The sequence below is a fragment of the Pongo abelii genome, chromosome 8, assembly GCF_028885655.2.
Source record: "Pongo abelii isolate AG06213 chromosome 8, NHGRI_mPonAbe1-v2.0_pri, whole genome shotgun sequence".
Taxonomy (NCBI): domain Eukaryota; kingdom Metazoa; phylum Chordata; class Mammalia; order Primates; family Hominidae; genus Pongo; species Pongo abelii.
This window is the reverse complement of record NC_071993.2, coordinates 8,662,527-8,688,649: the sequence shown is the minus strand read 5'-3', so window position 1 is coordinate 8,688,649 and position 26,123 is coordinate 8,662,527. Positions and strand designations below refer to the sequence as shown.

Sequence of the window (26,123 nt, the reverse complement as noted above, 5' to 3'; positions counted from 1 at the left end):
CAATATTAAAATGAGTGGTGAAATCCATACTAATAATTGACATTTTTAAATTTTCTTTACCAAGAATGGTATTAAACAGCAAATAGGAAACACCATAACTCTCGAGAGAGGGTGAGTTGCTGGAGGGAAAGAAAAAGTTTGTCTTATAATGCCTTTCACAGAACTTTTCTCCTGCTTTTTTGAACAAGAGGTCTTGCATTTTTATTTTGCTCTGGGTCTGCAAATCATGTGGCCATCCCTGGTTGGCGCATTCTATGTGCCTATGAGCAATGTGTTTCTGAGGTACCCCTTTCTTGTTGGAGTTTATTCCTGTGTGTCATGAGTCACTGCTTGGCACAGGAGACTTATGTGTTTGGGAAGCCAGGCCACTTACATTCCCACTGCGCTACAGCCTCGGACCTATCATACCTGTTACCTCATTCCCTAGACATCTCACACCTTGGCTGGGCTAAGTCCGCTTCCTCTGTGTTCGCCAAGATCTCAGTGAGCTTCGCTAAAAAGCACTCTTTATTCCACTTGGCTTTGTTCCTACATTTTCTCTTCCTCACTGGACTATTAAGCAGCTCTTGGATGATGAAGACAAGGAACTGCATCCTTCATCTTATGTCCAGACCCTGAACACAGGCCCCTGCAGATGACAGTCACTCACAGACTAAATGAAATCTCATCCTCCCAGTGCCCACCTCCTCCCACCCTTCATACATCTCCTCACACGTGTACAATAAATAAAACCCTTTTCCCCCTAGTCTTTAATTGTAGAAGATAGAACTGTTTTGTTGTCTCTTCATTATCCCACTGGGCTAAATACAAGGGCAAATAATCTAATTCTACCTGACGTGCCCTGGCAACCGACAAGCCTCTTCTTCCTTCTCATACTGCATTTCTTAAAGGGAAATGCAGCATATAAATGACAGCATCAAGTTTTACAGACCTGAATCTGAGTCCCAGTTTGGCTTCTAACAAATGCCTCCAGCCAAATCATTCGTTATCTGAGCTTTAATTCCTTCATTTTATTAAACATGTGTAATAATAGTACCCTGATGTGAAATATGCATGTTATTTCTGTAACATCTTCCATACAGTTTGTTGATTCCTAATACATAACTGACTTTATCATTGTTATCCCTGCCTTCAGGGAGGTTAACATATTTTAGGTTCTATATTAGTGTTACATCCTCTGAATGAGTAGATTAGAAGCAACAAAGACCACAGAAGGTTGTCAAGCACCAGCTCCTGAACCTGAGCCAAGGAAATCAGTGGGTCAAAGCACTATTACGATGCACCCTGCTTCTCGGATTGAGAAGAGTCCATGGATGAGCTGGACCCTGAAATAAATAAATACTGCTGGTCTTTTATAAGAAGTAAGGGGTAGGCATTCCAGGCTACAAGGAAAGCATAAGCAAGAGTGTGCACATGACTGTGTTTATCCATCCCTATGACAGTCTATGCACAAGAACAGGCAGTGAGCAAAGGGGGCAAAGGGATAGGTAACCCAGGAACTTGTATTAAGTGCCAGCTTCGAGAGCACATGGTTCCTATACTTTTGGAGTTGAGCAAAACAGTCACTACTAACCCTTGGCCAGTGAATCCTGCTAACTGTGCATATGTATCAGTAGAGAATGTCCAGTATATTTGCTTAGACTCTGTGGTCTGAATCTGAGCACAGGTCACTTACAGGTAGAGACTTCACCTCCTTTAGGCCAGGTTTCCTTTTATAGATCAGGCCAAAAGCCACTTGCTTAATTGCATCAAAGACTAATAAACATCAGTGTCCAGTGAGACCCTGATCTCCAGGCACTCAGCCTCTCTTAGTTGAAAATAATAGTTTTCAGAGAAGGGCATTTTTATGAGGGATCTTTTCCTCCTCAATATTTAGTGGATACCAACTTTGAGGGCAGAATGATAAGCAAGGCATCGTCCCTGCCCATAAGAAGACTCAACTCACAGTCTTTCACGTAATATCAGAACAAGACGCCAATTTTATTCAACAGCTAGAGAGTGGACTTCTTAAACTCAACACTGGGACTTACGTTACTAAGTAAAGGCCGTGTGTGTGTGTGTGCACATGTGTGTATGCATGCGTGTGCAGATGAGAGCAGATGAGGGAAGAATGATCAGAGTTTGGGCAGAGATGAAGAAACAATGACAACTAATGAATCGACCAGTGGCTGGTGGTGGCAGTAGCTTCAAGGACTGAACACAGAAGCAGAAACTATTTTTAGGTTATACCTTTTATTGCTGATGCTTTGCAAAAAAAACATAGATTTCTTTCATACATCACTGGCCTTTTTCTCTGGCTTTTCTCTTCCTTATCTGTAAGTAATCTTTGGAACAACAAATATTTAAGACCCATCTCAAAGTTTTTCCAAGATTGAGCTTTGATGTGATTGGCTGCTACTTACAAATACAAGGAAGCTCCTTATTTTATCAGTCATTTATTTGATCTTCTTTCTTAGCCCTCTCCAGGACAGCACTCATAAGGAGACAGTATTCCTGAAGGCCCCTTATGGCCATGTGAAGAGAAACTTCTCTGCATACTCAGTTCTGCGTACACACATCGTTCCTGAAATGGAATGCCAGCAATGTTGCCTAAAGCAACCCGACACACACAACAATATGTGTATTCATTGGAACATTAAACAGTGAGACAATCCTACAGCACAGGCTTTCAATCTGTAGATTACCAGCCCTTACAGCCTAGCTTCGGCCCGCTCCGCACATCACCCTCTGCCCCCAGAAAATGCATTTTACTGCACATTTTGTGGCAAAGCTTATGACAATTATCACCCAAATCCATAATTAGCAAGTGGTAACATATAGGCAGATAGATCCACTTAAGGTGATATCTCTGACAGATTGACATCCCCCCCACCCACTCACCTTCAAAAACCCCTGGAAGGCCCTTCATTTTAAATGTGACCGCGCTCAAACACAATGCTGGCAAGCCTAGTCTCGTGTTCGTGGAGGGGGGAGGGGGTTATAAAAGCGACATGTTCACACAAGCATGGCAGAGCCCATGCATAAACCATTTGGTTTTGCAATTAAAAACAGGTTTGACTTCCTTCTGCAACAGTAAGACAACGTCAAAGCAACAATCATCCCGAAAATTTTCCCTTGTGAATTGAAATGAACTGTGAGTCTTGGGGTTCTCTTTGTTTGCATGTGCATGCCTTGAGAATGAGTTTCTGGAAGGGTTCAACGTGTTTCTTTTTGGGGTAGTGCTGTTGAGGCGTGTGTTGAATCACTGCTACCAGATGGGTCTCGTTTACACTCACCATTCCGGGTTCCTTAGGTACAGGGTTAGCGCATTTTGGATTTGTCCCATGAGGCTTATTACTGCAGGTAAACTAACTCTCCAAGACCCGTCCCTTTGCCCTAGAAAATAATCACTCGTCTTGAAGATCTGCCTGCAATCCACCCTTATAGACTGGACCTGAGTTTCAAAGGGACTAAAAACACAAATGTGCTTCCTACTAGGAAGTGTAGTAAATTTGACTACAATGACGGCTAATTATATCTTTATTGTTGTCATTCTTGAATGATAGATTGAACGATTAGATCCTATGATATTGGGAGAAATCTCTACCTTAAAGCTAAAATCCTACACTGTACAAGGAAGGGCTGAGGAGGATGCTGTAAAAGCCGATCCTAATTCCAGGGAACTCACCCATTTTCTATAAGGTCGAAGATTACTTCCATTTTCCTTTCTCTCATCCTTTCTCCATTCAATGCAATGTAAAGAAATATTGCCCATTATTTCAGTGTTTATTGTTAAAATGTGAGTTCGAATTTTCTGCCATATTGAAAAAAAATGCAAAGTAACCGGTCCTTATCCATGCGTCAGAACTGTCAGAGCCTGGGCAACTCTGTGTTTGAAGAGATCGGAGGAACAGAATTGGTTGACAGCACCCTCGGCCCATCCTTTGATGTACAAGGAAAGTTCTGTGAAAAGACAATATATTAGCAATGTCAAATTTTGAATGATGACGATGATAATTAATATTAATTAAAAGAGAGACAGACAAAAAAGAACAATTAATCTCAGTGCAGTATATTTGATCTAAAAGTTATCGTGGAATGAATTTGCCTCTATCTACTTTATTAAAGCCTCACCAACTTCCTCTTAAGAAAGTTTAGTTTATTGGTGTTTATCTGGAATTATCTTGTCTTACAATATCACCATCAAAAGTTATTCAGTAAAATAATTTCTAAAATGTAGGTCAACTTTTATTGCATCATTCTGAAATTCATAATTTGAGATAAATATAAAACCTTCACAATGTGTGAAGTAAGTAAAAATATTATTGACACAACGTAAGTAAAATACACTAATACATATGAATAATATGTGTAGTTGCATTTAAAAATTCAAAAATTCCTTTAACCTATTTTTTCCTATATTTTACCTTTATATAAAAGCATAATTCATACACATAATTATATATTTCCCCAAAATACATGTTTTGCTTGCTTTTGACCTATGGACTAGATGAATAGGAAGAGAGAAATGAAATTTTTCTAAATATGAATTTTTATTTTTGCTCTGATAAAGAAAATAGGTTTTCTCAATTAACAAATTATTAACAATAAATAAAAATATTTTCAATATTTATTAATTATACATATTGGAAATTTTTTATTGATATTGGACTCTCATTTGCTGGACTGTTTGTTTTCTAACCTTATACATAAAAAACAAAGCATAAAAAGCAGTTTTAAATTTAGTTTAACTAAGGCAAAAATAAATTCAACTTTTAACATCACAAAAATAACACAATTTTGTAACAAAGTCAGACACCTAAAAATAAATATATATGATAATGAAAATAATTTTATAAAGCTTTATGTAATTTGAATTTTCCCCTCCATTTATCAAAACATTGCTTCTTATTGAAAACATTTTTTAATGAGCAAAAAACTACTACCACTTAATTCAAATATTGATTGGAGAAGACAGACTATCTGTGCTTTCTACAAGCTTATAAATTTTACTAGAGGAGCTACTTTTTAGTTTTTTTTTTTTTTAACTAATTTAGAGTTAATAGCTCCGTTTCCTAACAGCTATGTATCTGAAGTGTTGTAAAAGAAAGAAGGGAATTAAGGGGTTATTAGGTCTTTAAACTCAAGTTTTCAAATGCCCAATAAATGATGCAATTGTGACTAAAGAAAGTTTTAAGCTGGAGGTGGTTAAATAAAGAAATATTCAGAACTCACATAGAATTGTGATAAATAGTTTTTGTGAGAGCTTAAATAGGCCAAACGTAAAGGATTGCTTCTAGGAAGGGGGCTGAAGAATCAGAAAGTTATTAACAAAAATTCTTAGATCTTAATCACGAGCTTGTATTTCAGTAAATTAAACACCTTTCGTGTAAAGGATAGATGTGCAGAAGTCATTATATCATTACTCTAATTTGTCACCTATCTGCACTGAAAAATCATATTGTAGGATTTATTCCCAACAACCAGAATTACATGGTAGTTTTTTAAAGTTTGGAGTTGTTTAGTTTAGGTTTTAAGCAATACATTCATCCTTATGAGTTGGAGAATCGACTTTCCCAAACTTATCATAAATTGCGTTTCTGAGGAGGTTTTTTAATAGAAACAATGAAATTAAAGCACCTGCTCATTGAAACCACATTACTGAAGCTGCTCATAGCACATCAAACCTGAAGAAGCAGGCAAGTCCTCCCTTTTCTCCCTGTGGGTTAAAGTAAGGCACTGAGTTTAAAAATGGGATTCTGTCTCTCCTCTTTACATTTCTGCTCGTACACGTCCCATAAAAACATGACTGAGAGCACAGACCCACTCCACAGGTGTGTCGTGGAAGCCGCTAGTAAAAAATGATTTTAAAACATTTGGAAACTGCCAAGCTCTTGAGAAAATGCTTATTAAAGACCAATAAAATTGTGAAAATTGAGAAGAAAACACACAGTAAACTTTTTTGGTGTGCTTTAAAGAAGGCAGTTTCATCTCCAGTCACGTGGGCTTGGCTGTGGTAAACCCAGGCAAGAAAAACAAGCTTGTCCATGATTTCCTAATGAAGGGCTAAGGAGAGCTGAGAACAACAGTTCCACATTTGCTAAGTCACCCATGTAGATATAAGCCATTTTCACCTGTAGCCACCATAACCCAGAATTTTACAAGTGATTGAAAATTCTGAAAACACTCCCAGACAGTGTCCATATTATCAATAATAAATGAAGTGTGAGTACTGTCAACTGAAATTCAAAATGGTCATTGGGTCTATTTCTGCCAGACACCTGGACCACGAGGCAAGTGAAAGAGATAATTTGGTCATTTTAACAACCAGTCTGGGATTGTTTCATCGATAGCAACTGTAAGGAGAATCAGCGTTGCATGGTCTCATAATTCCTAATACTGCAGATTGATGATATGCTCCTAAATAGCTACAGTTCTGCAAGGACTAAAAGGAAAGATGAATTGTCTTCCAATTTTATAGCATTTGTGTAGAATGTTTCATTCTTTATTTTAAAAATTATTTTTCCCAACTCAATTGATTAGTACATTCTTGGAAATGAGATCATGATGCAGAATTAGCTGATTCTGGGCTCTCCTCAATGACACTATTTTCAAATCTGCTTGATCCTAAGAATCTCCTGTGTACTGCCTAGACCTGAAGAACAAACTCTCAAACAAAAATTCTGAACACACGCATTTTTTAAGCACTCCATTTTTTAAAGACACCCCAGGTGAGGATCAAACACGTTTGGGAAATCCAGCTTAAGTTTAATTCGAACAAATTTAATGCTGACAACACAAAATCCCCAGGAAGAAAAGAGAAAGGAGTCTTCATTGCATAGCTCCAAGAAGCATGGTGATCTTTCTCCTTAGAGACTTTCTGAGTTCTGTTATGTAGATATAGATTAGCACAATAACCGGTAGTTGGTGTCCCATTTAAACACTCAAGTACTATAAAAACTTTTTTTTTTTTGAGATGGAGTCTTGCTCTGTCACCAAGGCTGGAATATAATGGTGTGATCTTGGCTGACTGCAACCTCCATCTCCTGGGTTCAAGTGATTCCCCTGCCTCAGTCTCCCGAGTAGCAGGGACTACAGCTGTGTGCCACCATGCCTGGCTAATTTTTGTATTTCTAGTAGAGACAAGATTTCACCATGTTGGCCAGGCTGCCCTCAAACTCCTGACCTCAAATGATCCACCTGCCTCGGCCTCCCAACATGCTGGGATTACAGGCATGAGCCACCGTACCTGGTTCACAAACATTTTTAAAAGTCATCTCAAAAGCTTTAAAGGAGTATCTAGGTTAAAAACTGTAACTCAAGAACTTCAAACACAGCAGTCAAAAAATTGTTAAATAATGTTAAGCTAAAGGAAAAAAAAATCTTCTGATGATACATAATTATCCAATAGCTATTTGACTTTTTTAGTATCAATCCCAACATAATGAATTGAATATGTCATATGGATTTGAGTCTAAGCAAAGTGTGTATTCTTGTAGAATAGCCTTGCAAGAATGCAACTTCTAAAGATAAGAGCTTGTAACATAGATTGCTTTGAGGGAGATGAAATAGCACAGTCACAAAAATATAGTGCTTTGTTTTCAAATTATTATTTTTATATTGAAAATAATATTCATTATAAAGCCAAAAATGCCTACAAAAATAGCATATAAAAATTATTTTGTTTCACCCTTTGATTGAGAAAACTGCAACCAACTACACCACACACCACGGTGATTAATAACTCTGATTTATTGTAGAGAACATGAAATCATCCAGGCCTTCTATCCACTAGTTTGCATAATAAACAAGTTTAAAAAACAGCATCAGTACAAGTAGGAGGTCAGTTCATAAAAATTTCATGTAATACAAGTTTCTCTAAACTAATAAGTCTCATAAGTCAAATGCGGCTTCTCATTCCCCATCTCTACCAAATATGCATAAAGTGGAAGTAGTGGGGTGTAGATGAACAGATTTTTCTCTCAATATGGAATTAATATTCTAGATATTTTGCCCAGAGAAGTCTTCCGAATAAATTGTTACTAGCACTCCTCATAGTAATTCTGTTTTTATGAATCAAAAAGATAGTAATATTTAATAGATCAATAGTTTCACATAGCCTTCTTCCAAATGGAGAAACTGAGGCCCAGGGAGCTGACTATGGTCACAGGAGCTGTCAGATATTTTCAGAAGAGTGAAGCTGATCAATATCTCAGAAAGACCTAGTAACGATTATGCAAAGAATATTAATTGCTAGAGTTTTATCTGCATATCTGAATAAATAGTTGCCATTTTCATAAAACTTCACAAGGGAAAAGCCATTATGAATGATTTAATGCAAAAGAAATGAAATAAAATTTTCATCTCCAGGAATTTTAGTGACTTTGACTGCAGTGGTAGCCTGTGCAATAGATCATTTCTTGTCCTTTTACCTAGCTTAAATGCCCCAAAGGAGATCCTGAGAGCTATACAATATTTCACTTTGGAATCAGATCTATTTGCTTTGGAATCAGATACTTTGAACGGTTAGCAGGTGACCTGAAAACTCGGTGATAACTTCAACCTTGGCCATTTGCTTATATGCCACCTGTATGTCATCACTGAACATTTCCAAACACTGGCTTTAAAATTAAGAGTCTGGAAAAATGTACACATGATATTCATGGGTTGAAGTCAATTGCATTGATTTAACTCTGTTTCCAAATGGGGAATAAAAGAAGGCATAGCTGCCTCTCCAATTTTTTTCCCTCTCTCTAGACAGAGGGGTACATTTTTAGACCTCCCGAGAGCCTCATTCATTGTGAACATACATTTTCACCCTCGAGCTATGCCTGCCTCTTTCTCCTTTGCCGGGATTTGACTATGGGAGAGAGGGAAGAGAGATCAGACCACAATCCAAGAATCTTCTTCTTCTCTTCTCATCTTTCTAGCCTCAGACCTACCATGCCCTAGCGTGAACAAGGTCATGTGTAACTCCGGTGAGAATTTACAGACAAGAGTGTCATTTCTCCCGGGTTCACAAGAAAAACAAACCTAGGATTGCTCTTCATGTGAATCTGTGAATAGCCCAGTTTACGACACATCACATTATTAGCACGAGAGGAAGGCTGAATCCCAAACGGGGCCCAGCATCGCCTCCTCCTTTTGTTGACAGAAAAAAAGTTTAGTTACTGGCAACCACCCAGCCACTGCCAATGAGAAGCTGTCCTGCTCTTGCTGGGTACAAACTCACATGAGAAAGAGGTCTAGGCATACACCACCCATCAGGCTGCAGAGACCTATTGAGAAGCCTATTATTATATGTAGGAGACTGCTGCAAGGAGAAACATCAGCATAAGATACAGTCCAGACTTCTCATCTCACAAGTAAATGAGATTTACACATGAGAAAATCTTTGCCCCAAAAGAAAAAAACCTGACATGCGAGGGTTATATGTCTTAAGTAATAACTAAAGCAATAAGTACATCCTATGTGATTGCTCAGAAAAGTAAGATCACAAGTTCCTAAGATGACTGGGATAGAAATAAATCAGATTTTGAGCAGTTCAATATCTGAGGGAGTTTGGAGGTGGGTAAATAATTACTTCTGATGTAAGAATTTGCTCTGACATCTCGTTTGTGACTCTCCTTAATTCATTTAAAATACTTTCTAACCAAGGAAAAACTGAGAGGTGAGATCATCATAGAGGAAAAGGCAACAGAAACAAACATTAAAAGATACTTTCTTGTGTTAAGTTTTTAAATTTTGTTTGGTTTGATTTGCTTCTTCCCTGTCAGAATGTTTGATGTTGAATTTGCTGACTTCTATAGAAAAAAATGAAGCAGGATGTCTCAGAAGTCTCTGAGTGCACTGAATAATTACACTCTGTTTTTCTTACTATACCATTCCAATATTACAGCAATGGTAGTTCTAACAAGTCGGTACAGAATCATCAAAACAAAGTTAATGAAGAAGTGGAGACTACATTCAACTTGTCATTTTTTAAATGTTTCTTTGTTATGTGTAGCCATTTTAGGCCAAACTTTCTCCCCTATTCTCTGCATGTTACTTACATTGATTTAATGCATTTAGACAATTTATCTACCATACCTTTTCACAATTCAGGGCTGACAGGAATTGTCAGGTTAAAGCTGACAATTGAAAAGTTAAAGCTCTTTAACCTTTGTGGCAGATGAAAACCTACACTTTTGTCGCTGCCTATAATGCATGTGTTGCCAAAGTCATTTCGATGGCTATTTATTTTAAGAAAATAGAAGAGCTGATTACCCAAAATTCAAAAGAGGAGTGGAGGAAATGAAGAAGTAAAGAAGGAAGGAATGGGAAGAAGGGGGAGGGAAGAAGGGAGAGAAGAGGAAGAAATGGAAAGAGAGAGAGACAAAGAGAGGAAGGAAGGAAGAAGAGAAAGAGAAAGAAGAAGAAAAAGATAAAGGAAAGAAAGAGAAAGAAAGAAGAAAAAAGAAAGGAAAGAAAGAAAGAGGGAGAGGGAAGGAAGGAAGGAGGGAGGGAGGGAGGAAGGAAGGAAGAAAGGAGAAAGAATGAAAGAGAAAGAATGAACGAAAAGAACAGTAAGCGTCTATTGTTGCAGAGCTCTGTCTTGGCTTGTCATGGGGATATTTCACTTGACTGAAATAAGAGTGCAATAAAGTTATAACATCAGTTACCTCAACAACAAGCCTGCCACCCACACAACCTTGCCATTCAAATGTCTTGCTCATTTTTCTCGTTACATTATTATGATCAGCCTCTTAGTCAAGTCTCAGTTTGACTAACCTATTGCCATGGGCTACTAGTTGGTCAATTTTCATCTTATTTAACAAAAGCAATGAAATGGCCCTGGACACTCCTGTTGTTTCCACTCCTCTCACAACCTTGACAAGATAATCCAGCTTATCAGCTATGTCTGAGATTGAGGGGCCCTTTAGGACCACAGGCTCTTTTTCTTTAGTACTTCCTTTTATAACGAAGGGATATGTTCTCAATGACAACTGAACATTCAAAATGCAACAACGTATGTATTAAAGGACGTGTTTTTCCTTGTTCACATTTATATTTGGAAGAGGGACATTCCAGTAGCTTGGAAGGAACTGTGAATTAAAGTAAAAATAACCTACCTAACATGTTGCTTACCATATACCAAATGCAGTTCTGAGAACGTGGCTCACGTGGACTTGTTTCACCTTCATCACAGTTCAGTGAGGAGGGTGCTAGCCATAATTACCCGTTTTACAGACCAGAACATGAAAGCACAGAGAAACTAGTTGCTGTGCCCAAGGTCACCGAGCAGGGAAGTGGCATGGTCAGAGTTGAAAGCCAGGAAGTTTGATTCTAGATCCACACTCTTAACCCCATGCTCCACTGAAAACAATAAAGGTACATTGTTTAGTAAAATTGTAAAATTGGATCCAATAGAAACTTTAAACGCAAAAGAGTTGTGGGAAAAACAAAGTCGAGGAATGATTTTCCAAAATCCACATTAAACTCTGAGAATCTGAATCCATGTATCAAATTTTCTATGTCTAAAGCCTCCTTTGAAAAAAATATGGGCCAAGGGCGGTGGCTCACGCCTGTAATCCCAGCACATTCGGAGGCCAAGGCGGGTGGATCATCCGAGGTCAGGAGTTTGAGACCAGCCTGGCCAACATAGTGAAACCCCATCTCTACTGAAAATACAAAAATTAGCCGCGCGCAGTGGAGTACGCCTGTAATCCCAGCTACTCAGGAGGCTGAGTTGGGAGAATAGCTTGAATCTGGGAGGGAGAGGTTGCAGTGAGCTGAGATCGTGCCACTGCACTCCAGCCTGGGCAACAGAGTGAGACTCTGTCTCAAAAAAAAAAAAAAAAAGAAAAAGAAAAAGAAAAGAAAACAAAAAATATGTTTCATAGCCAAGAAGGATTGAGTCCCGGTTTCCTCATCCATATAGGGGAAACAACACAGCCCTCCTTATACAGTCTTTGGGATGATTATGATAATGTATGCAAAGCCCATGGCATGGAGTTTGATGTATGTTAGATGATCGATAAATAGCAGCTACTATTTACAACTGTTATTGGATCTTTTCCCCCTGTGTTCCCCTGATACATCCTATCAGATGTATCTTGCATTTAGGTGCCTCCTCTCACTTCACAAAGCAAATAAATGTTCCCACTTTCCCATCAAAACAAACCGCAATGCTATGAAATGATATCTTGAACAGAACTCCAATTGGGAAATAGCAAATACATCAGCTAGTACTCCGTGGACTTAATAATCAGGTTTCAAAGTGAGCACTTGTATGTGATGGTGAAAGTTATTTTAGAAAGATCTGTTAGAGCAGATACAGAGATGGAAACTTGGATAGGCACACTGGCTGAAAGAAGACAGTTACAGCCATGTAGTTATAATTAGATAAGGCGCCTCCAAATACATGCATGAATCAGCCACTGAACTCCTTAAGGTTGGGAACCATTGAAGCATGTGTCTACAGAGGATTCCTCTCCTGCAGACTGATTCTCTCTCTCTCTCTCCTTCCTTCAGAGAAGGAGAGCGGTAGACAAAGCACGTGAAGGAATGCAGTTCCCAGGCTTGCACAGGAAGTGGCCTGGACTGGTCTAAGTGCTCCTGTACCCAAGTATTTGTCCCATTGCCCTGGTCAGGACTTCCTGTTCTGCTTTGTTAACAAATTTGGAGTCCCACTGTCAGGAGTCACAGAGCAGAAGCCCTAGATTTCAAGGAACAGTCAGACAGGGTGTTTTACATACTGTTGATGCACAGAATATAAAATTAATTACAGTGCAAATGGCAAATGGTTACACATAACCTAATTCACACATCCTGATTTCTGTTTACTACTACCATTTACCACAACTGAGATAGAGAAAATTTTTATGTAAATAGTGACCAACAGAGATCTAATACAGTGGGCACACATGTATGTATGTGTTTGTAAAGACATGTACAAATTCAGACACATGCATTAATACATGTGGGCACACACATATGTGTATGTATGCATACGTGATCAAATAAATGCTCTACTGGAAATCTTTGCAAAATTATAACACTAGTAAATGAAGTATAAAGAAATATGCATTACTGATGCAAAATGTTAACTTGCCAAAATGAAACCTTGCAGAGTTGCAAACTTAAATGAAATTTTTATCAACAGCAATAATTATCCTGTGCAGTAGAGATCTTCTGAGCTATGCATAAAAGCTTCTGAGGAAATTTTTTTTGAAATAGACCTTACTCAGAGCAGTTTTGGGGTCACAGCAAAATTGAACAGAGGGCACGGAGATTTCCCATATGCTCCCTGCTCCCCTACACCCACAGCCTCCCCAATTAACAATATCTCCCACTAGAGTGGTCCATTTGTTACATGGATGAACTGACATTGACATACCGTCATCATCTAGAGTCCAGAGTGAACGTGAGGGCTCACTCTTCCTGTTATACATTCTGTAGGTTTGGGCAAATGTACAATGACATGTGTCCATCACTGTAGTATCATACAGAGTAGTTTCACCACCTTAAAGTCCCCTGTGCTCCACCTGTTCCTCCCTTCCACCCCCAACCCCTGGCAACCACTTATCTTTTTACTATTTCCATAGTTTTGCCTTTCCTAAAATGTCATATAGAATGCAACCTTTTCAGATGCATTTCTTTCACTTAGTAATATGCACTTAAGGTTTTTCAGTGTCTTTTGGTGGCGTGATAGCTTATTTCTTCTTAGCACTTAATAATATCCTATTGTATGGATGGATCACCATTTATTTATCCACTCATCTACTGAAGGGTATCTTGATTGCTTCCAAGTTTTGGCAATTATGAATAAGACTTCTGTAAACATCTTTGTGCAGTTTTTTTGTGGACATAATTTTTCAACTCCTTTGGACAAATACCAACGTGCATGAGTCCTGGATCCATGGTAAGAATATTCCTATAATCCCAGCACTTTGGGAGGTTGAGGTGGGAGGATTACTTGAGCCCAGGAGTTTGAGACCAGCCTGGGCAACAAAGTGAGACATCATCTCAAAAAAATTTTCTTAGTTGGCTGGGTGCAGAAGTGCACACCTGTAGTTCCAACTATTCAGGAGGCTGAAGTGGGAGGGTTGGTTCAGCCCAGGAGGTCAAGGCTGCAATAAGTCATGATTACACCACTGCACTCCAGCCTAGGCAACATACTCCATCTCTAAAAAATAAAAATAAAAAATAAATAAATTAAGAATATGTGTAGTTTTCTAAGAAACCTCCAAACTGTCTTCCAAAGTGGCTGCAAATGGACCGTTTTACATTTCCATCCGCAGTGAATGAGGGCTCAGTGTTCTGGATTTTAGCTTCTCTAATAGGTGTGTCGTGGTTTATCATGGTTGTTTTAATTTGCATTTCCCTGATGACAGATGATATGGACCATTTTTTATATGCTTATTTGCCATCTGTAGATCTTTGGTGAGGTGTCTGTTCAGAACTTCAGCCCATACCATTTACTTTATCTCTGACAAATAAGTGTATAGAATTGACACAATAAACCAACAGACACTTAAGACAACCCTGCTGAGACAACCTCAGAAGAGGGAGAAGTCCTGATACAAATCCTGCCTTTACTTTTTGAAATTTGATTAAAAAAAAAATAAGATAGTAATTCGAGGGATATCCAATCACAGGGTTTTGGAAAAGACTGGAAAGTCTTAATTGGCTGCTGATAAATGTTTGATTAGAAATATCCTCTTAAAAATGTTTAAATTTACTCACCTGATGAAAACTTTCACACATTGATTTTGGCTTCTCATTATGAAGCTAATACTGAGGATGGTTTCTCCTGGTATTTTATTTCTCAGATTTTCACTGGTCATTTTTCTCAGGACAATTTGCAAAGAGCAGAATTCTAAACAGCCAAAATCCCATCTAATCCTTTACTCACTAGTAGTAAAAAGTACTATAATGTGGTATAAAGAGAAAGTGGCTTGGTGGGGGAATTAGGTGATTTGAAAGATAACTTCGGAAAGTTTGTAAACCAGCATGATTGTGTGGTGTGTGTATGTGTGTGTGTGTGTGTGTGTGTGTAGTTAACACCGGATTTAGACATCAAGGCACAGTTTACAACTCCTAGGCTGATAATCTCATCTGGCCTGAATTCTCATCTTTACACTTCACTGATTTCTGATTTCCTGATTGGCCTCAGGCAAGTCATTTCCAGTTGCCCACGGTGGTTACAAGGGCCCTGCTCAACCAGTCTGTGTGGATTTGAGCTCTCTCTCAATTACTTAGGAACCGTGTAACTTTGGGCAAGTTACTTAACCTTCTTGTGCCTCTGTTTTCTCATCTGTGAAGTGAGCATAACAGTCTCTAGTCCACAGAGCTGTGACGGGGGGCAGGGGGGAGTGAATGAGATCATGCGTGTACAGTATTTCTTGGACCATCATAAGTACTCAATAAATATTGGCCATTGTTATTAGCTGAGTCATAGTTTCCTTATATACTGTGTGAGAGGATCGGACCAAGTAACCTCATGAATTCATTTGATCAGTCTTAAGGAAAACCCTATTATACGGAATGTAACTAATTACCCAACCTTCCAAAATCTCTGCAGCCACAGAGCCCTCATCACCACACTACTGGTTGCGCAGGCTTCATTGATTCCTACTTTACATGCAATTCTAACAACTGCATTTATTCGATTTCTCAGACTACAGCAAATCAGATGCCCAAATTAGGAAGGAGAAAGAATGCTGAAAGAAAAATGCATTGGGAGCCAGAGTGATTGCAAATTGTCTGGCATTAGGGAAAGACAGACTAAACAATTGTTATCACAGAATAATGTGCCTGTGCACGACCATGACGCCAATGTCACTAAAAACTTTTGAATTACATTTAGTATATTGCTTACGGCAGTGATCAATTTTAAAGCTATTTATATCAAAAATTATTAGCATGTTATAGGTTTGGGGATTTTCAGTTTCTGGTTGTTTTTCTTATGGGAAAAAATGTCCCTGGTTGCTGTTTAGGTCTCTCCCAGACCTGCTGGCCCTCTCTGGTCTCTCCTGGTGGGGCCTCCCTGCACCACACCGACTGGGGTAGGGCTGTGCATAACAGTTCTCTCCCAATACGAAGGTTGACATGGGATTAGAGAATAACAACCTAGGTAGCCAGCACTGATACAGCAGTGCTGTTGTGTGTATGTTTGACTTCAAACTCCAGCCACACTCATGCTTACACCTCAGTAATAAGCGTGAGTTTACCATTAGAGTTTACTATCTATCAGTGCCATTAGCGAGTAACAACTACTTACTATCTATTGGTGTTATCAGAGAGTAACAACCCAGGTAGCCAGCACTGATTACAGCAGGGCTGTCCTGTATACATTTGACTTCAAACCCCAGCCACACTCATGCTTACACCTCAATAATAGTGATCTCTTTCCTTGGCCCTCACATCACCTGCTTCATTTCCAACCTAGGAGGTAATGCGTTCAATTAAGACTTTGGTAGACCTAGATAAAGGTCTGAATCCTGTCTCAGTCACTTGCCTACTATGCAACTTTCGGCAAGACATTTGAACTTTGCACATCATTTTGTCATCTATAAGATGTGGATAGTAATGCCTTACCTTCCAAGGCTCTCGAGGGGAGTCAAAGAGACTGTGGAGGTCAAGCACAGAGCCGGGAGAGAGGAGGTGTTCGAGGGGGAGTAGCAACTCCTGGTGCCCATTTTAATTGCATCTAGGATTTTGACAGGCCTTCCCAACCACAGTTCATCACACTACATAGGACGCATAGTGGGTGAAGTATAGGTTTGGAGTCAGATAGACCCAGACTGGAATGCCCATTCTATTGGTTGCCATCTGGGTGGCCATGGATAAAGTATTTAGGCTTTTCGAGGCTCAGTTTGTCCCACTTGTATCCTGGGGATACCACCACTCTCCTGTAAGATTTGTTGTGATGATTTCATCAGAAACATATTTAAGAGGAGTCTCATAGGAGTGGGTGATTAACAATTACAATATCTATATTGAGGCCAGGCACGGTGGCTCATGCCTGTAATCCCAGCACTTTGGGAGGCCAAGGCGGGTGGCTCACGAGGTCAGGAGATCGAGACCATCCTGGCTAACACAGTGAAACCCCATCTCTACTAAAAAAATATGAAAAAGATTAGCTAGGCATGGTGGTGGACGCCTGTAGTTCCAGCTACTCGGGAGGCTGAGGCAGGAGAATGGCATGAACCCAGGAGTCAGAGCTTGCAATGAGCTGAGATTGCGCCACTGCGCTCCAGCCTGGGCAACAGAGTGAGACTCCATCTCAAAAACTATATATATATGTAATATATATATGTAAATATATATATTATATATGTTTTATACATATAAGATATATGTATACACACATATATATATATATATATAGAGAGAGAGAGAGAGAGAGAAAGCCTGTACTCTTCAAAGCAGTTTCACTGACATTATCCTATTTTATTCTTACAGAAACCCTGTAAGGTAGTTGGGGCAGGTATTTTCTGCCCGTTTAAAGAGAAAGAAAGAAGCTAAGTGATGCTAAGTGTTTAATCCAACATCACATAGCCCATAAATATGCCAGGGCCCAAACTAGAGTCCAGGCTTCTGCCTCGCGCACTAATGCTTTTCTACATAGTTAAGATCATTTCTGCACTGCAGATTTCCATTGTAAACATAGAGGAGAAGGCAAAACAAGTTAACACATCTTTCCTCACACTCTTCTAGCAGCTTTAGAATGTCTGCGATGACATTTTCAGCAGCAGGTGATAGAAAGCCCCATCATCAACTAACTTAAATAACAAGGAAATGTACTATTTCACATAACTGCAAATTCAGAGAGTGAAAGGAGGGCTCCAGGCTCAGTATGATCATCAGCACAATCATGTCAACAAAGACTGTGTTTCTTTCTGTCTTACCTCCCTACAGGCATCAATTTCACCTTAAGGTTGGTCACCCTCATGGTCATCAGGTGGCTGCCCATGGCAATTAGAACAACAAAGTTCTCTTGTTCATGTCTGGCAGGACCAAGAGAGAAAGCTCTCCCTCAAGCACTGGGTGTAAGTGCCCCCATCAGTCTGTTGGGTCTACTGCTATAGACCTACCCCTGGGCCAGTAAGAAAAAACAGAGAAATGCCTGCACTTACTGCCCCAGATTAAGCATGATCTGCTCCCACAGTGGAGAACGAAGTTGTCTGCTCCTTAGTCATCAGAGGGAGGGGTGAATATATAAGTAATTAGGTTCTTAATTAATGAGTACAGGAGCACAGGTGTTGGGTGGATAACCAACAGTATCCACAATGTGGGGCAATAATAAAATTCACTACCGAGTTATTGCAACACATTTCCATTTTTAGTCCACCTGCATTCTTCTTCACCAAAACATTGATTTCAGGTGATTATTGAAATAAAAATTGTGAAGACAGCAGGCAAAGACATTTGCTCACAAATTATTTTTAGGTCTTTTGTGACTTTATTATCTTAACTTAAAATCAAGCACGAAGCCCTTTCAACATTTTATATGAAATAGAAGAAAGGCGATGAGCATTTTTATAAACCCAAGTTTTATTGAGAGAAATCAACCTGGAACAAAGACAGATTTGATATTTCTAAAAATAAAATTTAATGGTACAGAGCCGTTTGATTGAGAAGAAATATATAAAATAAAATTGGGAGCATGATACGATGGGGAAAATTTAAGGCTAAAAATTAGGGGAACCTCTGTTTTTGATCCACCTCTGTCACCAACAAATTATATGTCCATGAGTAACTCAATAAGAATAGAACTAAATCAGTGGTTGCAAACTGGCAGCCTACAGGTCAAATCTGGTCCAAGACATGATTTTTCTTTCTTTTTTTTTTTTTTTTTTTTGGCTAGCACTTAAGATTCAGTTGTATCTCAGATAACCCTATTGTTAGTAGCATAAGAAAATTTCTGAAAGTAAACACAGCCACCAAAACTCTAGAGACCAGATACCAAAAGTTCAAAGTCACTTACAATGAAAATATACATACAAGTTATCCCAGAGCCAATAAAAATGCATCATATTATCAAGATATCAAGAAATAATTATCTTCACACAGAATTACTGTTGGTCCATTGTGTTTGAAAGATTGTTTATGTAGTTCAAGTCGAAATCTTTATATTACCTGTATTATAGGACCCAGATCTGTTAGAAGAAGAAGAAGAAGAAAAAATAGTGTTTTAAAAAGACAGTTCGCCAAATTGGTTACTCTGGAGGATTTAATTTAACTTCATGCTGGAGTAGAATGAAGTCGATCCTGCCGAAGAGTTCATGGGTCTGAATGTGGAAATTAGCTCTTCCGTGGAATCAGAAGGATTCGCAATTTGTATAAATGAATGTTTCTTTTACTCAGTTTACTTGAAAAACAGTGCCTGACTCAATTTCACCAAGTAATAGTGAAACCTTTGTCGAGTTGGAAAGTACTCGCCTTTCAAAGAAGAACCACAGAGCTCTTTTGAGACCATGAAATGTGTTTCCTGATGAGCGTCTCAGAATCTATGCTAACATAGGTAATGCATTTTTCTTTTCACCACCCAGAACTCATTTATCCTGATTAGAAGTTTTTGGCACACCTCGAATATTACATAATCAGACAACAGTACAGAAGCTTTTAGCCTCTTGTCACTGTTCAGGCTAAGCCATCGCCAATGTTGTAACATCATTGATATCTCCAGAAGATAACCCAAAGTTGTCTACTGGCTATATAATTTGTCAGACATTAGTAGTGACTAGAGCTATCAGTAAACATACAGTATTTTTTGTCATCTTTTCCTGATAGTGGTTTTGATAAGATTTAAAATAGTCTCAGCTTTAGCTTCCTTAAGTGCTGGGATGTGTGTGTGTTTTAAACAGGTAGCTTAAAATGTCGGATGCCATCATCTTCTCTAACTGTAAGCCAAAGAATTGCCACATTTTCTGACTTCTTTTGTCAGTTTTTGACATTTGCTTTCCCTTGTTGGAAAAAGTTGTCTTTTTCAATGTGTTAGTGCTTGATCCATTGAATGTAATGAGAACTAATCTCAAGGAAATTCTCAGGAAAGTCCCCAAAAAAGGGAAGTTCTCCATTAGCAGGTAAAACATTCTCCAAAGATCCTCAGCAGGTTGCTTTTTGAAAACCTCAGCAATTTAGTAGAAAATAGCACATAAATTATATGTTAAACTTTTATTACTTAAATGCAGTTGATTTCTAGTGGAGGAGGTGGGAAGATTTTCCCTAACTGTGGTTAGGAAGCTGAATAACGAAATGAGATTAATTTTTAGCAAATGAATCAATCAGTACAGTGAAATTTCAGAAATCTTCCACTGAATTAACCCATGTGATTTTTTAAAAACTAATCTTGGCCAAGCATGGTGGCTTACACCTGTAACGCCAGCACTTTGGGAGACCAAGGTGGGCAGATCGCTTGAGGTCAGGATTTTGAGACCAGCCTGGCCAATATGATGAAATCTCATCTCTACTGAAAAATAAAAAAAAAAAAATTAGCCGAGTGTGGTGGTGCCCACTTGTAATCCTAGCTGCTCTGGAGGCTGAGGCATGAGAATCACTTGAGCCTGGGAGGCAGAGGTTGCAGTGAGCTGAGATCATGCCACTGCACTTCAGCCTGGGTGACAGAGCAAGACTCTGTCTCAAAAAAATAAATACATAAAAAATAAACAAAAACAAGCAAACGAATGAATCTGATAAAATAACACAGGTTAAAAAAAAACTTTACTAACCCTCTTAGATTAATATTTCAAAGCTCTTTAACAACTGCCCACTTTACCTCTACAGAATTTTCAACATAATATCCTTGCATAAAACATCCATTCCAACCAACCAGTTCTACTCCCTGCCAAGCAATCTTGACTGTTCCTTCTCATTGCCATTGTGCACTGTCTGTGTCCTGGCCTTAGCTTCTTTCATTTTTCTCTCTGATTATCTCCTAGGCTAAATTCAAGTCATGCTTCCTCCACAAAGTTTGTGCAAATGACTTTCTCTCTGAATCTCTAGAGTACTGATGGTCCATCCCCAACAATTTAAGATTTCTTAGATTATTGCTATCATTTTATGTCTCTATTACTATTTCCAGTTGACCAAGCATTTTTATTTTATGTGCTTCAAGGAGATTTTCAGTTCCCAAAGATGTCTTGTACTTGTCATTGTGTCTCTCCAATACCTTACCCAATGACTTGCACATGGCTGACTGTCTCATACATTCGCTAATCTGAATAGTCCAGCTGATCTAGTTAAATCATTTAACCTGAATCAAAAGACTAAGTGATGGACTGTTATGGAATAGTGGTAAAAATTTTAATCATATTTGTAGTCCAGATGCCTTTAATAGATAGATTTCCAGACCTGCCACTTACTAGATAGTGACTTATCTTAGACAAGTCATTTCACCTCTTATAGCCCCAGTTTTCTTCATCTGTAAAATTGAAAGAATAATAATGACTCTCTTGCCTATTTCACTAGATTACTGAGAGAAGCAAATGATGTAATGTCTTTGAAGGTGTTTATACAAAGTCAAGTACCTTACAAATATGAATGATCCTAGTTGGGCAAATGAAACACTATTTTTAGAAATCCTATATCAAATGCAGTGAGGAACTCCTAAACTAATCAAGACTGGTGATCAAGATCATTTTAAGGTATATTATGATCAGTTTTAAACAGTGCTGTGGGTCAGATTGCTGTCCTTGCCTTACAGGTGGAAGTTTGATGTTATCTAGAAGCAAATGGTTTAAGTAAAATCACTGACAGCACCAATATGAGATGTCTTTACTGTTCCAGTTGGTAGCTTTCAGTCTATTTAGCACCACTGCTTCCTCCTAAACTTTTCTTTAAGCTTCATTAAAGTTCTGATCCTTAGGGATTAATATAAGCAGACACTGATAATATCAAGCTCTCCTCTCTATAATTCCAAGAACCCTTGGAATTAGCATAAATTACATTCCTGAATCCATCATTTGGTTCCATATCTCTTCAAAGCCTTTTCCGACCCTTCTCATTACCCTCAAATCCACATCCCTTTCTCATAAGCTCAGTTCTTTGCCATTCCATCATTACTAACTTCCTGTAAGACATCATTACTAACTTCCTGTAAGGCCAAATGGAATCATTTGGTTCCATATCTCTTCAAAGTCTTTTCCGACCCTTCTCATCACCCTCAAATCCACGTCCCTTTCTCATAAGCTCAGTTCTTTGCCATTCCATCATTACTAACTTCCTGTAAGACATCTCCACTTGGATGTCTCACAAGAATCTTGAATTTAAGAAAATCAAGGGGCTAAGGCAAGCAGACTGCTTGAGGTCAGAAGTTCAAGGTCAACCTGGCAACATGGTGAAACCCCGTCTCTACAAAAAATACAAAATTTAGCCTGGCGTGGTGGTAAGCACCTGTAGTCCCAGCTACTTGGGAGGCTGAGACAGGAGGATCACTTGAGCTGGGGAGGTCAAGGCTGTAGTGAATGTGTTCAGGCCACTGAACTCAAGCCTGGGTGACAGAGCAAGACTCTGTCTCAAAAAAATTAAAAAAAAGAAAGAAAAGAAAAGAACATAAAAGAAAAGAAAAACTAAACAAGAAAAGAAGAGCTAAACTTGTTGCCTCTTCCTGTCTCACCCCTCCTGTTCTGAAACCCACAACTCTTTCTGTGTTGTCCAGCTCAGGACACGCACTGTCATCCATCCCATGGCCAAAACCCGAAACCTGGGAGTTAGTCTTGCCTCACTCTTTTTCAAGCCTTATTCACTGCTGCGATTCTGTCTCCTGTCCATCCATTAATTCGCACACATTCCTGTATCTCCTTTGAGACCTTGGCTTGGCTTATTGATTGCTTAGATCACCACAACAGTCTTTGAACTATCCTCACCTTCAGTTTGTCTCTCTCCAATCCATTGTCACTTCTGTAACCAGAGTAACTCCTTTAAGATGCAAACTTAATCCTATCAATTCCTGGCTTAGGATCTTTCATTGGGTCCCCATTTCCCTCTGTAAGGGGGATGTAAGATGAAATGTACATCCAAACTTCTCCACATGACAGCCAGAGCCTCCCGTACCCAGGTCATCTCTCCTCTTCCTTTAAGCCTTAACTTAGTTGCCAATGTCTCCTAGAAGATTTTTCTGTTAACTCACATCCAATAATCAACTGGTTAGTGCCCTGCAATTGCCCAAATGAACATTCTCCCACTCTTATAATTGACTTCAACTTGCCTAGGCACCCTGTAAGCTTGAAACCTCCTTCATGACAGGACCATTCCTTTCACCAACTTATTTCAGTTACTCTTGATCCCTAAACACCATCTCCAGGGTTAGGTGCATGATATACTCTCAGTAAATAAGAAAGACAATGTACTCTCCCTTCCTCTTGCATATTTCCCTTTGTTCCCAAATATGCTACCTCTTCTGCTCTGTTAGATTTCATGAATCACTGCCAGCCATGGTGGCTCACTCCTGTAATCTCAGCACTTTGGGAAGCCGAGGCAGGCAGATCACCTGGGGTCACGAGTTCAAGACCAGCCTGGCCAACATGGTGAAACCCCATATCTACTAAAAATACAAAAAAAAAAAATTAGCCAGGCATGGTGGCAAGTGCCTGTAATTCCAGCTACTTGGGAGGCTGAGGCACAAGAATTGCTGGAACCCAGGAGGCAGAGGTTGTAGTGAGCTAAGATCACGCCACTGCACTGCAGCCTTGGTGACAGAGGAGGACCCCACCTCAAAAAAAAAAAAAAAAAAAAAAGATTTCGTGAATCATGTTTATTTCAGGAAATCTTCCTAATGCCGTCTGCTCCAGTCAGCCCTTATTCTGCCTCACCTTTGAATGTATTCATCGAATGCGTCTCATGTAGCACTTTTTGGAATGCTTTAGAAGAAGATTGTGAGGTTCAGGTCTGGGTATGTAGTGTGTCCTAAGATCAATGATAAGCTCCATGGGTAAGCAATCAGGGGTAATCTTCAGTTACCCCTGATCTCCTACCTTCATAGCAGTCATATAATACTTATTCAAGGCTATTTAGAATGTGCCATCACCCCTTCCAGTGTTCACATCCCGACCTCCTGTGATTCATGGTTCATTATGCATCTTTCTCTTTTCACTCTCAGGTAACACCAATGGATGGTTCATTACGTTGCCCCATTGCAGAGATCCAGAGTGCTCATGGACAGGGCCAGAAAGGCTGAGTGGATGTGCCCTACTGACAGCCAGCCTTGACTTTAAGAGGAAAGATGTGCTTTCTCGGACATCTAGGGCTCTTGCTTTTATATTCGACAAGTTGTTTTCAACACTTCAGTCTTTTCAGCTGTTGGGAGAAGGACTGTAAGATTCCTGCTAGCTCTATACAAGAAATATTGCAAAAGTGCTCATCACCAAAACAAATGACTGATGTGACTGTTGATCTAAGAGAGTCAAAATTAACTTACCACAATAGAGAAAAACGTCTTTAATATGTTTAAAACATGTTCTGAAAGGGGACAGAAAGGATGGAGCCAGAGCACCTAATATTGTTGTTTCACTATCACACAGCCTGTAGCCGCAGCATGAATTTTCCTAGGAAATGTCATTCGGATGCCTTCTATGTAGAAGAAACTTGAATTGTCAAATACTCATCAAACCAGCACAGTCTTCCAAAAAACCAGGAAGACCTGGAACCAAATGGAAAATGAATATTCAGCCAAGCATGAAACTTCCAAAGAAAATAAACTGCATCTATCTGTATTAAACTCTTTGTTCCTTCTGAATAAAAACAATTTAATTAATTCACTTAGACAATTCCACACCAAATGTCTAGTAATTGAGGGAAACCTATATACAAGAAAAGAGGGAGTAAACAGATAAGGAGAGTGGCCTGAGAAACCTGTAAAGTTGATTCCATTCAATTTTAATTGTATACCGATAGTCACTGCCTCAGCCACAATATCACATGATGTGGTCTGTGTTTTAGATATTCTTTTGTTCCAGTACCACTATCTACATAACATCAGAATTGCCATTTGATTGAGTAACTACAACTGCCACAGACAGATTTCTTTTTATCTTACTTTAGTAACAATACTCTGTGTGTGTGTGTGTGTGTGTGTGTGTGTGTGTGTGTGTGTGTGTAATTTGGAGTAATGACTCTTAAAGATGTATTTTACAAATTTAAAAAATTAATAGAAACTTACCAATCCTAATTTCTTATTTTCATATATTTGCACATCACATCAGTCATGTTATTCTCATTTTTAATCTACATCGTATCCATTTATGCTGCAATATGTAATTACCTTCCATATTTCCTAATTTGGGAGTGTTTGAATTGCTTAAAACGTGAGACTTTACAAATAGTTCTGCTATATATATCTTTACTCAGATTTCTCTTTTGCATACCTGCCTAATAATTGAATAAATGGATCTAGGTTTATAAGAGTGTCTAGCTCCTTTTACATCATTGCAGGTTTGTGTCTAGCAAAATCAAACCAATGTATAAATTTATAAATTCCACCAATGGCAGTCATATGTGAATGTATGTCCCCTGGATCCTAGCCTTCAGTGATTTTTTTTAAATTGTCTATTGTTTTGCTAGGTTAATTGGCATACAAAGATACCTAAAATTTGAATAACTTTCATTTATTTTACTATTAATGAGTGTGTATATCGTGTTTGCCATGGTCCCTTACTACTTCATTTCTATGATGGAAATCTACAGACCACAACTGTGCATGAAGTGCCGTGTCAAGATCCTAAAGATGACCAGGGCATCACTGGTACCCTCAAAGGGCACATAGTATAAATGAAGGATACAAACATAAAAGAAAAACCGCAAAAAAAAAAGTTACACCGAAAACAATGAAATACTATACAGCAATAAAAAGGAACGAGCTGCTGACACGTGCAACATCAGATAAGAACTTCAGAAGCATGAGGCTAGGTGAAAGAAGGAAGACTCAAAAAGCCTTATACAGCATGATGCAACTTATATAACATTTTGGAAAAGTCAAAACTGTATTAACAAAAAACAGGAGCAATTGCCAGGGACTGGGAGAGGGGAAGGGAGCTGACTAGGAGTGGGTAATAGAATATTCTGTATTTTGTTTATGGCATGATGTCAAAATGCATAGAGCTGTACACCTTAAAAGGATGGATTTTACTAAATATGATTGATATCTCAACAAACCCGATATT

General features: G+C 38.8%; 1 long non-coding RNA gene across 1 annotated transcript; it reads left to right on the top strand.

Annotated features, from left to right (window-relative positions):
- Positions 1-3,089: 3,089 nt before the first annotated feature.
- LOC112135118 (uncharacterized) lies at positions 3,090-24,719 on the top strand. Its single transcript, XR_002916422.2, has 2 exons — positions 3,090-3,133; positions 24,065-24,719. It is a non-coding gene; the product is annotated as an uncharacterized LOC112135118 (long non-coding RNA).
- The last annotated feature ends 1,404 nt before the right edge of the window (positions 24,720-26,123 follow it).